The sequence below is a fragment of the Leptonychotes weddellii genome, chromosome 1 (genome assembly GCF_054177405.1).
Source record: "Leptonychotes weddellii isolate Sample4059 chromosome 1, ASM5417740v2, whole genome shotgun sequence".
NCBI lineage: Eukaryota > Metazoa > Chordata > Mammalia > Carnivora > Phocidae > Leptonychotes > Leptonychotes weddellii.
In genome coordinates this window covers 121,561,674-121,576,137 of record NC_138369.1, presented here as the reverse complement: position 1 = coordinate 121,576,137, position 14,464 = coordinate 121,561,674, and the positions used below count along the sequence as shown (strand labels likewise).

General features: G+C 42.7%; 1 long non-coding RNA gene across 2 annotated transcripts in view; it reads left to right on the top strand.

The window, feature by feature from the left end:
• LOC102730563 (uncharacterized) overlaps window positions 1-7,395 on the top strand; it is a 63,747-nt gene extending 56,352 nt beyond the window's left edge. For both annotated transcript variants that reach the window (XR_014148725.1, XR_434350.2), the window contains exon 4: window positions 6,259-7,395. This is a non-coding gene — a long non-coding RNA (uncharacterized LOC102730563). The remainder of the gene's footprint in view (window positions 1-6,258) is intronic.
• Window positions 7,396-14,464: the final 7,069 nt, after the last annotated feature.

The window sequence follows — 14,464 nt, the reverse complement described above, 5'->3', positions numbered from 1 at the left end:
GACACAACCTCCTTCCCCAGTTTGTTAGATGGATGGTTGAAATTCATGATCTCTAACAGGGAGCAAATGTGGGGCCTCAGGCCAAGGTCCTTTGATGTCAGAATTTCAGGTACTGACTGCCACCAAAAGATTATTAGAGTGCTCTCCTATCTTGAGCTCTTAGTGGACAAATATAAATGTAAGCATTCCTTTGATTTGTACACAACGTTACAGTTTCCAAAACATTTTCACATCCGTCATCCTATTTGATGCACACTCCAAACCTTGGAGTTCCTCAGGGAGATATTCCTAATGAGAAGCCTTAGTTCAGAAAAACTGAGTGCTGACCTCATGCTGCTAGACCAGGCATAAGACACAAGACTGGTATCAGCCACCATTTTCTGAGCACGTGCTTTGTGCTAGGTATTTTATGTAAATCATCTCATTCAGACCTCAGAAAAATCTTTGATGCAGTTTCTACTGCTACTTTGAAGACTACCCCCAAAAAGTAGTAGCAGAAAACAACCATTTTATTATGAGCATGGGTTCTATGGGTCAGAAATTCAGAAAGGTCACAAAAGGGACAGCTCGTTTCTGTCCCATGATGTCTGGGACCTCTGTTGGAAGATGCAAAGGCTCGGGGCTCACCAGCTCTGCGTTGGACTCATCTGGAGGCATCATAAATCATATGTCTGCAGTTGCCACTATCTGCCTACTGGGATGGGAGCACCTGTATGTGGCCTGTCTCTGTGGCCTGGGCTTCCTCATAGCGTGGTGGTCTCAGGGTAAATGAATGTTTGGTGCTCGAAAAGCAACTGTTCCAGAAAGTAAAACAAAACAAAACAAAAGGTGGAAGGAAGTTGGGCCACCTTTTGTGACCTTGCTCTGAATTCACATTGCATTCCTTTACTCTGTTGGTGATAAGCAAGTCATTGACCCACCCATATTCTAGGGGAAGGAAGGTAGACCCCACTTTTTGTGGGAAGAGAGCTCAGGTGGGATGGCAGATGTTGAGGTGCCACACTCCTAAAAGAATTTAAGAATGAGGAAATCAAAGTTCAGGGATATTGAGAGACTTGTTCAAAGTCACAAAGCTTCTACAGGAGAGTAGCTTCTCACCCAGGGGTTAGGATTTGAAAATCAGCGTGTGAGGTAAACATTGCTCTTAGTCAATAGCCTTGGAAGTCCTTGAATTTGTCAGCAAAATACAAAACATGTAGTTTTACACAAGCAACAGATTCTCGTGTGTCATCTCATGCTCACTGGGGTACATTGCAAACTTAATGAAATGATGGGCACAGTCATTTGCACTATTTAAATTGTTCTCTTGTTTTTCGGAGTGTAAAAGTTTAAAGTTCTGTAGGTTCGATGCATTTTATTATTTTTTTCATAGCATTTTTTATTATGTTCAGTTAGCCAACATATAGTACATCTTTAGTTTTTGATGTAGTGTTCAACGATTCATTAGTTGCATATAACACCCAGTGCTCATCATAACACGTGATCGATGCATTTTAAAGAGTAGATCCAGAATGACTCAAGTTAGTCTGACTCCAAAGCCCAAGCTCTTTCCATAATGGTGTCTAGAAACCACCTCTGGGAGACTGGGAAAGAGATCAGAGTTTCAGGCCCTACGGACACAGGTGGGGGGGCACCAGAATGAGGCCTCAGTTGCAACCTGGATGTGATTTGCAGGCTCTGTCACTGGCTTAACTCTGAATGTCTACACTTTGTCCATGATAAGGCTGCTGTTATTCCTGAGCACGTGGATAGTCATACCCTTTCTACCCACTGCCCCTTCTCTCTAGGTCTGCACAGAATAGGAGGAAGGGACACTGAGATCTGAAAATGAGTGGAATATCAACAGATGAGGGTAAGGGTATTGCAGGTAGACTGAACAGCATGAGCAAAGGCATTGTGGTATGAAGCTGCAGGAAATATTCAGGGACTGGTGAGTATTGCAGTGCTATATTACCGGGGAAAAATCACTGAGGTCCTACAAGACCCAGCCAAAGCCTTGATTCCAGAGGTAGTGATGTAGGAAAAGAACTCTGCTCAGCTTAGCAATTTAGCAGTGACTCTCTGGAGGCAATATGCAGAACAGTAAGGGGGGGTGGGGCTTAAGCGAGGAGCAGGTTAAGGTACTATGGCTTTGGAGAAGCAAATGCCTGCCTCTGGCTAATGTCAGGGTGTCTGAGCGTGGAAATGTAGGGTCTTTGCCCATGATCTTTAAAGCAGTCTTGGTACTTATATTTAAGGAACTAGGCAGTCCTCCAGGGCTAATGGAACAAATGGCCACTAAAATGCATGATTCAGACAGCAGTCCTGCTCAAAGAAATCACCTCCAGGGCCTCAGCACCTGAAGTCTCCCATTTGAAATATTTCTTTTCGATCTCAGGGACTTAGAACTGGATTAATCACAATCCCTGTTTCACGTATGATACTATTGTATTTATTTGCATAGTTAATCCGATGTAACAAGCATTCGAAAATGTCCCTTCAGTGTGGAAAGTAGGACTTTGACAGTCACTTGACCACATCTGCCTCTGTGGTCTGCCCTGTCCCACCCCTGAGACCCCCACCCAAAATAGCCATCATCATGAATCTTGCATTCATCATTCCTTTCCTTTCTTTTTTAAATCATTTTATCTCATCTGTAGGTAATCCTTTAAAAGTATATTTTATTAGTGTTGTTCTTAATATTATAAAAAAGACATAATGCACAAATAGTTTTGATATTTTTACTTTCTAATTAATATTATATTGGAAAGACTTGTCCATATTGTTGCTTGTTGGTTTTTATTTAATTTGAATACACCATAACCTATTCATCAGCTCCTGTGTTGATGGGATTTCATTTTTTTGCTAGTGTGAACCTCAGTGCTATGAGCATTAATATCTGTATGTTCTGGCATACAGCATGCCAAGCCCTCTTCTAAGCACAGCGCTAGGAGAATTGCTGGGTTTGGGGGTCCATGAAGTTCAATTTTACGAGACAAGATCAAACTGTGTTTCTAAGCGGTTTTACAAATTTCCAGTTCCAGCCATAACTACCCTTCTCACCAAAAACAAATATGAAAGTTGGCCCAGGGGCGCCTGGGTGGCTCAGTTGGTTAAGCATCTGCCTTCGGATCAGGTCAGGATCCCAGAGTCCTGGGATCGAGTCCCCTTGTCGGCCTCCTTGCTCAGCGGGGATCCTGCTTCTCCCTCTCCCACTCCCCCTGCTTGTGTTCTCTCTCTCTCTCTGTGTCAAATAAATAAATAAAATCTTAAAAAAAAAACAAAGTTAGTCCAAAAAAATCACATTATTTGAAAACAAGGCTAATTTTATTTCCTCTTTTCATTTCTTACCCCTCCAATTTCTTTTCTTACTGTGCTAACCATGTTTAGCTGATCTGGTGAATTATGTTTATGGATTTTCTAATTGGAAAGCTATCCTCATATACCTGGGAAAAAGGTCATTGTGGTATATGATAATTTTAATGAACTACTGGATTTGATTTACTAAAAATTTCTTTGGAATTTTTACATCCATAACCATAAGTGGCGGAGCTATGTAATTATCCTTTCTCGCAGACCTTGGTTAGTTTTAGCATAAAGGTTGTGGTCTTCATATTGTCTGATAATATTACATTGACACCAACTTCATTTTGTTCTACTTGCCTGATTAATCATTTTCATCTTTGTTTTCATCTTGGGCATGCATGTTGTATTAGAATGTGTCTAGGAAATACCTGGATTTGGGTTTTTATTTGGCAAGTTAGCTCATCTTCATATACAGTAGTTAGGGACGCCTGGCTCAGTCATTTAAGCGTCTGCCTTCCTCTCAAGTCATGATCCCAGGGTCCTGGGATCGCCCCCATCAGGCTCCCTGCTCAGCAGGGAGTCTGCTTCTCCCTCTGTCTGCCGCTCCCCCTGCTTCTGCTCTATCTCTCTCTCTCACACACACAAATAAATAAAGTCTTAAAAAAAATAGTGGTTATCCATATATTAGGACTTTCTTCTACTTTATTAGTTTATTCTTTTAATTTGTCCCTTTTTTCTATGCTCTTTATCCCTTTGGTTATTGTTTTAAAGTTGTCTGTGTTCTCTCTGCTATAAGACAAGAACATTAATATGCTCTTAATATTAATAATTAATTAATATGTTCTTTGGCCTCCCCCTACTTCACCGTCCTCTGAGTTCACCTTAACTTCAAATTCTGATTTTTTGTGGATATGCTTTTGCTTTTTCTTTTCTTTGGTTCTAGTTATTTTTAAGACAACCACAAACTTTACAAAAATACTTACTTTACATATTTCTTCCATTATCCCTTAGATTTTTTTCTACCTATACAAGCGCATCATTAAAACTGTTTTATATGGGGGTGCCTGGGTGGCTCAGTCGTTAAGCGTCTGCCTTCGGTTCAGGTCATGATCCCAGGGTCCTGGGATCGAGCCCCGCATTGGGCTCCCTGCTCGGCGGGAAGCCTGCTTCTCCCTTTCCCACTCCCCTGCTTGTGTTCCTGCTCTCGCTAACTCTCTCTGTCAGATAAGTAAATAAAATATTAAAAAAAAAACAAAAACAAACCTGTTTTATATGTGGGTTTTTGCGTGGCAAACATTCTGAGACTCTGTATGTCTTAGATTATTTTTATCATGTCTTCATATTGGAATGAAGGTTTAGCTGGATATGAAATGGTGAACTTTCCAAATTTTGAAGACTTCATTGCATTCTTGTATTATTCTGTTGTAAGTGATCTGCTTTCTCTCTTTCTTTTGGGAAATTTTTACAATTTTACCTTATCTCTGATATTCTTAAATTTCAACATAATTTCTGTCTAGGAGTACAATTTTCCTTATGTCTCCTCTTTTGCTGTCTGTGCTTCCTTTCAATCAGTCTTGTATCTTTCATTAATACAGGGGAGATTATCTCCATTATTCCTTCAATTTTTTCCTCCTCTCCCTTTGTATCTTTTTTTTTTTTCTTTCTGGGACTACCTTTGCATTTTATACCTTAACTTTTATATTTTCTATTTTTAAAATAATTTTCTGCTGGGAGAATTCCTCATCTGATCTCCCAGTTCACAAATTCATTCTTCAGGCAAATCCATTCTGCTAAGTACCATCTATTGTATTCATTATCTCAACTACTACATTTTTTTCTTAACATTTCTACTCGATTCTTTTTGTGACTTCTTGTTTTCATTATATATTGCGAATATCATTCTTTATTTTTTTTAAATATAAAAAAGTTAAACAAATTCTTAAAAATACACACCAATTCCGGATTTGTCAGATCTAATACCTTTGCTTCTTTTGGCATCTGTAACTTGGTTTGTGGCTTTTCTTTGGAAATATGAGCACTTCTCTTTTCACTCTTGAACTTCCATTTCCTGGGGTTATGGACTACTCTGTCCAGCAGCACTGATGGCGGAAGGGCAGAAGGCCAGACTCCCATCTGTGTTGACATCTATGTGTTCAAAGTGGGGGATGAACCTGGAATGGCAGGTTCTAATCACTCCTCACCCCACCAAACAGCTTCTCAGATGTACTCTTGACTTTAGGAAGAACTGGTATCTAGAAGAGGAGATTATAATCCATCAGGCCTGGGGGTTTGGAAGGAGCGAGAAGTCACCACCTGAGACTGGTCAATCTGCATGTGTCTTTCTCACCACTCGGGCACAGCCCTGCTCTCACACCTGAGGAGCACTTGCTCAAGAGGCCTGAGCTCCAGCCCTGTCCGTCCCAAGGCAATGGGAGTGGGCACCAGGGCCAGGAGATGAAGACCCTAAGAAGCAACAGCTCCCCTCTGGTTTTATCCTGCTGCAGGAGCCCAGATACCCTCTGCCCTGGGTTGGGACTATTCCAGATGCTCTGTAAGTGCCAGATAAAAACTGCTTCTGTCTCTCCAGGGGGTTCTCTCAGCTTTCTCTGCAACTTAATGCTTTTCCTCTATAGTTCCCCAGAGTTAATCTCGAGGGAAGGAAGCAGTAGGTCAGGCTAGTCCAGCATCTTCTTAAAAAAAATTTTTTAAGATTTTATTTATTTATTTGACAGAGAGAGAGAGAGAGCATAAGCAGGGGAGCAGCAGAGGGAGAGGGAGAAGCAGGCTCCCCGTTGAGCAGGGAGCCTGACATGGGGCTCGATCCCAGGACCCTGGGATCATGAAGACCTGAGCCACAGGCAGATGCTTAACCAACTGAGCCACCCAGGCGCCCAGTCCAGCATCTTCTTAAAAACTCATTGACTTTCTTCTCACAGATGACACACTGTCCTTCCCATTCTGCCTTCCTTTCAGACCTAGATCTCCTGGAGGCAGCAGCCCGTCAAGCATGGTGTGAGTGGAGCAGAAGAGGGGCAGCGCACAGGGGGAGTGGAAGGAGCCTGGAGCCCAAGTCAGGGCTGGGCTCGTGTCCTCTTTCCGTCCTTGACTTGCCGTGCAGCCCTAGACAAGTCACTTCGCTTCTCTGAGCTTCAGTGTCCTCTTCTGAAAAGTGAAGTTAACAAGAACACTGACCTCACCGGGGCAAATGAAAAACTGGATGTGAAAGGGCTTTGTAAACGGCAACATGAGGCGATTTCATTGATCATCTGAAGGCGGGGAATTACCTGAAGGCAGGGAGGGGAGTCCTAGGCTGGGTGAAAATTTGCTTTGCCAACCTCAACATTGTACTAAGTGTTGGCCCTGCAAAAAAAGCCTGATACAACTGGACATTCTCTTATTATAGAAAATGACAAAACTGTGTTTGATCCCAGAGTTGTCACATTCCTCCAGGAGTGCAGACTTTTATGGGCCCCTGGAAGCTCTGCCCGGACTATTTCTGAGGACAGGGACATTGTGCCTTATTGGCAAGGCCTATTAAACCAAGGCCACTTGTGGTCATTGAAGAATCTAGGTCTGCCTTTGCAATGGTGGGAAAGAGTTGTCAGATCCTGTCCTCTGATGTTTGTGGATTTGGTTATACTGCTCTGCTAAGCTTGGTGCCTTTTGCTTCCTTGTTTGCTGAGGGTCTTTTTCTAGTCTAGTTAGGGGGACTGAGAAGAGGGAGAAGAGAATGGAGCAGGTCAGAATCAAAGACAAGTAGCAGAGGTAGGAATGAGTAAGAATAATATGTTCTCTCTGGGAATTTGTACAAGGACAAGGCTAATGAGACTTTGTTTTCAATTACTTAAAATGTAGTCTGTCATTGAAAAGATGATGTAATGGCTTTAAGACAGAAAACAAGCCAGAGTCTAACACTACATTCAACTACTTGTATTTTTGCACATCCTTGCCTATTTCTGTTGTCATCATCATGCATGCATAATGCACATTTCATTTTATGGCCTGATTTTTTTCACTTAACATTAGATAATAAGCATTTTCCTTTTGAAGTCTGCATTTTAGTGAATAGACAATCTAATTTTGGATACTGTATGATAATAAAATTATCCTCCTACTTTGTGATATTCGCATGTCTTCAAATTTTTTGTTGTTTGTTTGCTTTTTGTTTGTTTGTTTGCTATACTAGTGAACTGTCATGGGCATCTTTGTGCATTTTGCATATTTTGTTTGTTGTTGTTATTGAATTGTTACCTTTGCATGAATTCTAAAATTCCTATGAGTGGTACGACTGGGGAAATTCACCCAGGCATCTTTATGACTCTTAGCTACTATTTAAAAATAAAAGTTTTAATTTAAAATGCCACTAGCCAATTTAACCACAACTCTTCTAAGTATTGACTGTTTGAAGTCTTTTTTTCTACTTTAATATATAAAAAACAGTGCTTCAAATTTGTTTCCATTTGTACTTCTCTGCTTAATGGCAAAGTTTAATGCTTTCCATGTGTTTTTTTGTCTAGATCATGTTGTTAAAAATAAGCTGCCATAAACTTTCAGAATTTTTTGAAATCCCCCCACCAAGTTGTCCCCCATAATATTTACTAAGAAACTCAAATTTCCAAATTAATCAGATATAAGTGCTCATGGTCAAAGCAGAGAGAAGTGTCAAGTTAATTTGTCTTCGGTTTAGCTGGTTGAATGCCTTTCATGTGTAATTCAAGTCCTGTCAAGAATGTTTTAAAGGGTATTGAAAATAAAACATAGATATCACCTCCCAAAAGTTTACATTCCAGAAGAGCTATCATCATATGACTGATTGAAAAATTGCTAAACGTTGTAAGATAAGGATAGAACAAGAGCTGTGAGGATTCAGAGAATAGAGAGATTATTTCTAACTTGTGCTTTGGAATGTGAGGAGTCAGAGAAGGTTTCTGGGAGGAAATTGCATCTGAGCTACATGAAGAGGATCTGAAGTAGGAGCCTATTTCAGGGCAGTGAGGGAAGTACGTCGGTGAGAACACTTGGCCCATTTTATATGATAGAGCACCTGAGATTTTAAAGAAGTCTTCTAACACATAGCTACCCTTCTCCCAATGGAGTCAGGCAGGGATGACCCAACAGTATTAAAATTATATTGTGTATTTTGAAAGGCCTAAAATTACAATAAAGCTCAGTGTTTCCCAACCCCTTCCATGACAGGGCACCCAAAGAAGCTAGTGGGCTTTCTTTGTTATACTGGGGTCAACAGACAAAGCTGCTTCCTACTGGAGGAGTCTGGCCCAGAACTCCAACTGCTCCTGGTCAGAAGGCTGAAAGGATCAATTTCTGGGCACTCTTGTAACCCATTGGGCAAACACCCTGTGAGAAGTTTTACAGATAGATAAAGATGATATATAAAAATAATTACCAGATTTATTCTGCATGATAAACAATCAATGAATTGGGCATTGGGACTGGTAAAGAAAAAATAGTCATAAAAACTATGATGGTTTTGACTGGCCCTACCTTGACCAAGCTATCTACCATGGGACAGAGAAATTTCCAGTATTATTCAGAAAATGACATAATAGAGCCCTGGAATTGTAGTCATAGCAGTCCAAGCTTGGAAAGCATCCAGGGACAGGAAAATTACCTGTGGAATATGTTACGGGACTGGCTGAGGAGAATAATATTTTGTATTTATCTAGTAATCTCATTTCATTGAGTTCAAAACATGGGATCAAATCATGTTCACATGCCAAACAGGTAAAAAGATATCAAATAGATTTTTGAGGATCTCCTTTAACAAATGGAGCAAGTCATTTTAACTATTTGTTTGCTTAAACCCTGTCTCGTTCTAGAAATTATTTCAACTAGACAGGCCACATTAGTCACTCAAGGATTCAATAGTTTAAAGGTCGGGAGGTTAGAAAACAATTTAATGAAGGTCTTTGCATAAGAGGAAAAAAAACCAGATTTGCATGGATATGAAAAAAAAATTACACAATTGGGTGCAGTGCTCTTGTGGAAAAATTCCTGAAAATCTTCGGTGCACCACCATACTTAGGATTATATTAAAAATTCTAGCAGCTGTGCTTTTCTTCTAAATTAAGAAAATAAAGCAATATCATGAGCTAATGCCACATCAAAGTGGCATGTTTCAACACTTCAACATCATGTGTTGCCAGAGTTGAGTGTTCCAGGAGGCCTGGCTCACCCCACTCTTCCTGGAGGCAGATGCTGGAATGGTCACTCCAGGCCTGGGAAGTCTGCATTTCTTCATTCTCCTTCCAGATTGTGGTGAGGACTTGGACACGCTTTATCCCACCTCAGTTTCTCTGGTGAGGCCCTGGGCCATGTAAGGGGGTTGTGGTTAAATGGAAATATTTGAAGAGTTGCCACATGGAAGAGGGATTTAGGTTTATTCTGCGTCCTCCCAGAGGATAGAATTAGGACCAAGAAGATGGTAATTGCTACAGAGAGATGGATTTAGACTCTACACAAAGATGAGCGAGAGGGAAAATTAAGTCCCCTTAACACAACCTCTTACTTGGATAAACAGCTCATTTGTGCTATTTCATTTCATTCCTTTAGCAACCCATGAGGTAAGGAGTATTGATTTTTATAGACTAGGACACTGAGAGAGGGTAGGTAACGTGACTAGGTCATACCACTACCGAGGGCACCAGGACTAAGACCAGGGTCAACTTAAACCTGATGGGTTGTATGAAATTAGCTCATGGAATTAACCACTGAATTACACCCCCTTAAAGAAAATGGAGTAGAAAAAAAAAAACAAACAAACCCTAAAGTTAGACATTATGCAACAAGCAACAAGCTATGATGGGATTTTTGAATGGTCAAGATGAGCCTAACGGGTCAAGGCAAAGATTGAGGATGGGCGGGGGAGGTGGGAACACCTGACAAAGCAGTACATCTACAACTATGATACATATGGAAGGATAATCCTCCGGGGGAAAACCCAACCATTTTGTAGGAGACAGATACCAAGGAACCAGCTGGTGAGCTGACCACCGGCAGCACTGAGGCTTGTTTTAAACAAGGAAGCTGTCAGCTTTTCTTTGAAGAATTTTCTAATAAATAAAAATGTCCCAGACGCAACTGGCTGCCTTAGCAGACAGTGAGACCCTTGCTTCTGGGGATGTTCAGTCAGAGCCTAGATGTGTGGATGTCAAGATGGAAAAAGATCGAAATGTAAAGACCCTAAGGTCTCTTCCAGCCCCAAGAGTCTATAATTTCCTCTGTGCAGGGTGTCTGAGCTAAAATATTAACAAACAAAAGGGAAAGGGACTATGTTGGAAGGAATTAGAGGAGATCAAGGTCTATAACATCCTCAGGTTTCTACGAAGTTCTCTACACATAGGGTCAGGACCGAGGCATGGCCTGCTCCAAAGAATCTCCACGTAGGGGCGCCTGGGTGGCTCAGTCGGTTAAGCGGCTGCCTTCGGCTCAGGTCATGATCCCAGGGTCCTGGGATGGAGCCCCACATCGGGCTCCCTGCTCGGCAGGAAGCCTGCTTCTCCCTCTCCCACTCCCCCTGCTTGTGTTCCCTCTCTCGCTGTGTCTCTCTCTGTCAAATAAATAAATAAAATCTTTAAAAAAAAAAAAAAAAAGAATCTCCATGTAAAAATGAGCAATGTCAGTCATGTGACCCATGTTTTGAAGAAAGAGTCCCAGGCAGGAGGAGCAGGGACCTTCCTGCTCCACCCTGTTAAGGGAGAGAAGCTCTTCCTTCCATGGCACTGTGGAAGAATGGGCAGTTACGACTTAAAACCAATGAGGTCCAGAGAAAGGAAGTAATTTTCCTGGGCTCTGTTGACAAAACAAAGTCCGGTTTTGCACAGACACCCAGGTCTCCTGACTCCTGAGCTGAGGGAGGTTCTTTCCACTGAGCAGCCCTGCCTGCCAATCTCATCATTGGCCAGGATGTCGTCTTGCCCCAGGCTGTGGGCCCTGGTATCTCACACCTCGCCCTCATTTTTAACCCTTGCACGTCCAATGGTAGGTCCTCCATCTATCCTTGGGCCCCCAACTTACTTCTGTAATCCTGATATTTTGCACTACCCCCATTTACCCAACTAAGGTACTTGGCTGGCCTAAAAATACCAGTTAGAAATGGAGAGCATCTCAGAGATCATCTAATTTAAACCTGACGTTTTACAGATGAGCATAACAGGAAGCTTCAGAGAGAAGTAAGTTGGCATCTCGTCACTGAGCAGCATTGTGCCAAGTGCCTATTACATGCCATGCCATTGGGGTGGCAGACAGGTGCTGGGGTGACCACAGCCCATGAAGACCCCGACTCTGCTCCCCAGGAGGCCGCAACGCACGGACTGGGAAGACTGGGAAGGACGTGGTGGCTGAGCTCGAGGAGCAGGAACCGGGACTGGTTCCTGGGTTCTGGCAGTTTATAATACTGATTCACAGGCAGACGACGAATCTTTTTTGGGCTTTAGAGTCTCCAATGATATCACAAAGGGGGTAATGTTTTCCACATTTCTCCTGTTGGGGCTGGTGTGGCAATACATTTGGAAAACTTTAAAGAGGGAACCCCAGAGGAGCTGGAGGCATTTCGGGATGTTTGGCACAACCCTGCAGAGTGTTCTGCCCATAAATTTACCTTGTGGATTCAGAGGAGAGGGCCTGGTGAGAAACTGGGGGTGGTGGTGGTGGTGTGGTGGGTGGGGTTGGGGGGCATCCACATTACTCGATGTTGTAGTAATCAAAACAGATTTGGCTTGGCGCAGGCCATATCAAAGGCCTGAGTGAGTCACTTCCTCTGGGGGAACTCCCTTTCCCGGGACTTGCTCCTGGAGCATAGGGACCTCAGTTGGGCTGCTCTGGGTCCAGTGGCCAGCTCCCTCCAGGCACTTAACCATGCTGTTTGTGTTGTGTGTTGTGTTTCCCTCCCGCCAGGAGCATCTTAGGGGAAGGACAGCCCGTGGGGGGTTGCCTCTGTTTTCTCAGGTTACAGAACTGTGCACTCATCCCTCTTTTGCAAAGGATTCTGAGCCTGTTGCTGGGGCGGTTGCAGTTTCTCTGCAACAGCACCGATGGTCTCCTGCCCTGGGGGCTGGAGGAGATATTTAACTGGGAGTCAGAATGCCTATGTCTGAGCACTGGCTCTGTGCTGGGAGAAGCAGGTGAGGCAAATACATCTGTCCTTGAGGGCGTCCATGCATGGACATGATTTTATAGAGCAGACTTCTGCATGTGCATTATTTCACGATGCGCTCTCATTTTATAGAGATGGAAAGTGAGTCCTGGGAGGTTTAAGGGACTTCAGGGTCCTGGGGGGCTGGGGTGCGTGTGGCAGTGCTGAACCGTGATGTAAGTCCTGCTAACATCAGAACTTCTTTCCACACCTGTTTGCTTTATAGCCTAGGCCCCAAGCTTCCTCCCTGCAAACAAGGATATCGGACAACCTCTACAATCCAGTCCAATCCTGACTTTCTGTGGTCCTGTGGATGGGGTCGTGTGCATTTTCTCTCTAATACTGTGTCCTTAGCATCTGAGTTTAGGACTGCATTGCCATGCTGTAGAGACAGAGAGAGAGCAAGGGGAAGAGCGACAGGATCACCGTCACCTTCAGAGGGTGGGGTCATAGAGTGAGAAGGGGATTAGCTTGGAGCCAGGCCAAAAAGCAGGATGAAATCTTATGCCTTACGTTTATTAGTCCTGAGACTTTGACCAAATTCCTATACATCATCTTTGAGCCTTTGCTTCCTCTCCTGAGACGTCAAATGGGGGCAATGATACTGACTTTGCAGGTGGATGGTTGTGAAGATCATATGAAATTGCTTTAAAAAGGCTGATAACTTTACTACCTATAGGCAGTTACGTAATGGCATTTATTAAGCATTAGTTTCCTTTCCTCACTTTTGTCTGCTGGCTATGAATATCCAACCTGTTGTCCAACAGAAGGATTTGCTTATTTTCAGGTGGGTAGGATAGTATTGGTCATATCTATTGGACAGGGGCTAATGACCACAGGCATACCTATCCATTGCACTGCGTCCAGGGGTAAAGAACAAATATGTATAATTTTTGGGGGGTTATGAGTGGATGGACATAACCAGAAGTGCCCCTGCATAACCCCCCGGATTTTGGGGGGGTTATGAGTGGATGGACATAACAGAAGTGTCCCTGCACTTGAACACCAAGTGAAAAATAATTTTGGAGACCCTTGCTTACCTTAGATTATATAAATTATGCACATTTCCCCATAGTATATCCATATTTACTTTGATATTAAAACAGTGCTTAAAACAGTACCTGGCATACAACCAATGCTCAATAAATATTTGTTGAACACATAAATTGATTTCTGAATGAAAAACAATGTTTTAAAATATTTGCCATCAGGTAAAATTGATGTTCCAGGAAGATGTGTCATACTTAACTGACCTCCAGTACCTTGCTACATAACCCTGCACCCCCAACCCGAGGAAGATAAACACCACAGAGATTCATCCCTTTATTCTAGAGTCGGGGAATCTAGATCCACATATGTAAAGGAATAAAACCCAGATCTCCTGATTCCCATCCCAGGCTCATACCATGGAAACGCACTGCTTTGTCCTCAAGTTTCAAGATCATCCAGTCTTTTCACTTCTCTACATTATGCGCTCCTTTGGTTCATCCATATACAAAACTTAGCGGCTAGAGTTGTACTTTGCTGGGCTGAACTTGCTGGGGCCATGTTTCACAGTTCTGACAAATGCTTTATACCTGTTTTCAAAATCCTCAATATGAACTGCTTGAATAGTCTACTTGTCAAGTTCTCTGTTTTGATTATCTCTTCCATTTTTGTCTCAAGAATATTTAAGTAAGAAGCATTCTGGGGCTTGTGAGAAAAGTTCCAAATCTGGCTTTATTTCTAAGGAGAGGAAACTGAGGTCCAGAGCAAAGAAAACTCAGCCAGAGGGTAGCCCCTCGAATGAGAATGCGAGTTCTCTAATTTTGTTCCTTTCAGGGACCTGTAGCACACCGCTTTGCCTGCTTGGGCACAATATCCCTGAAGCTCAACCTAAGAAATCATCCAAGGACACACAGTTTTACAAACTTTACTGTCCCCTTTCCCAGGATATTCTCTTCCACCTTATGGAACATCCTCTTTCTTCCCTTCACGGCTGCCCCCATCTCTTCTTCTGCTCCCTGGCCACACACCCAGACCCCTTCC